The sequence below is a fragment of the Bison bison genome, unplaced genomic scaffold (assembly GCF_000754665.1).
Source record: "Bison bison bison isolate TAMUID 2011002044 unplaced genomic scaffold, Bison_UMD1.0 scf7180017864160, whole genome shotgun sequence".
Classification (NCBI taxonomy): Eukaryota; Metazoa; Chordata; class Mammalia; order Artiodactyla; family Bovidae; genus Bison; species Bison bison.
In genome coordinates this window covers 5,721,963-5,723,643 of record NW_011494732.1, presented here as the reverse complement: position 1 = coordinate 5,723,643, position 1,681 = coordinate 5,721,963, and the positions used below count along the sequence as shown (strand labels likewise).

The following is a 1,681-nucleotide window of genomic DNA, read 5'->3' as shown; positions in this document are numbered from 1 at the left end:
ATCTTTTTATTATTATTGGCTATGCTGGGTCTTCGGTGCTACATGTGGGTTTTCTCTAGTTGTGGACAGCAAGGGCTAACTCTCTAGTTGTGGTGTGCTGGCTTCTCATTGCTGTCTGCTTGAGTTTTTTAAAAAAATTGTGGTAACATTCACTGAACATAAAACTCACTATTTTAACCATTTTCAAGTAGCACCTAGTCCACTCAGAATGCTGTGCAACCACTAGCCCTATCTGGTCCCAGAGCTCCTCCATCTCCCCACATGGAGTCCCCATTAGCAGGCATGCCCCAGCCCCCCTCTCCCAGCTCCTGGCAACTGCCGGTGGACTTTCTGTCCTTATGGATTTGCCTATTCTGGACATTTTCCACACATGGTACCTACAGTATGCGGTCTTTTGTGTCTGGCTTCTTCCACTTCACATGGTGGGGTTTTTGTATTTTTTTCAGTTCAGTTGCTCAGTCGTCTCTGACTCTTTGTGACTGCATGGACTCCAGCACGCCAGGCTTCCCTGTCCATCACCAACTCCTGGAGCTTACTCAAACTCATGTCCATTGAGTTGGTAATGCCATCCAACCGTCTCATCCTCTGTCGTCCCCTTCTCCTCTCGCCTTCAATCTTTCCCAGCATCAGGGTCTTTTCAAATGAGTCTGTTCTTCACATCAGGTGGCCAAAGTACTGGAGTTTCAGCCAGCATCAGTCCTTCCAATGAATACTCAGGATTGATCTCCTTTAGAATGGACTGGTTGGATCTCCTTGCTGTCCAGGGAACTCTCAAGAGTCTTCTCCAATACTTTTTTTTTTTAGTATTTATTTATTTGGCTGTTCCGGATCTTAGTTGCCGCCCGTGGGATCTTTAATGGCAGCATGCGAACTCTTAGTTGCAGCATGTGGGATCTAACCTGGGCCTTCTGCACTGGGAGCTTGAAGTCTTAGCCACCGGGCCATCAGGGGAGTCCCCACACGGTATTTTTAAGATTCAACCACGTGTCAGTGCTTCATCCCTTTTCATGCCTGAGTCATAGTCCGTCATATGGATGGACTGCAGTTTGTTCCTCCATAATGTTCCTGACTGTTTTTAATGTCCACAAAAGGATAGCTTAGTGAGAAGCGCTGCTGTGAACAGTTCCACCCATGAGTCTCGTGTCTGCTTTCCTGAGAACGTATCCCCGGGACCCCTGGGTAGGAAGCGGTTGTATGGACCCTGGCATGTACGTGCTGGTCCCTCCTCCCTGGGCCACTGGGACGGTTTCCTCAGGACGCTGCAGCAGTGACATCTCCTGCTCTGCTGTCTCTCCTCTTTTCCAGATTTTTCTAAAACTCTTCCTGTGTCTTTACCTCATGTTAGGGACACAGAGCCAGGAAGGGCTTAGCTTTTTGGCCTGGCTGGAGGGGAGGGTGGGAGTGTGGGATGCCCCATACCCACTCCCTACTCTCGGGGAGGCCCCAGTGGAGAGGCCAGCTCAGGGGCCACTTGGCTCCTGTACCAAGTCCCCCCCGCCCTGCCTGCCAGGTTTGGCAGGGGCCAAACCTGCCTCTGCCCTGTTGCAGGCCCGTGGGCAAGTCCCTGTCCCTTTCTGAGCCTGTGTCCTGCCTTGTGAACTGCAAATCCATCTCCTTGAACCTGCCTGCCAGCCCCTCTTACTTCCTTGAGAGGAACAGCCAAGGCATGAAGGAAGGCTGT

At 51.0% G+C, this 1,681-nt stretch overlaps 1 protein-coding gene across 1 annotated transcript in view; it reads right to left on the bottom strand.

Moving 5' to 3' along the window:
- Nucleotides 1–1,681, bottom strand: part of PITPNM2 (phosphatidylinositol transfer protein, membrane-associated 2) — a 133,186-nt gene that overhangs the window by 18,855 nt on the left and 112,650 nt on the right. The window lies entirely within an intron of this gene.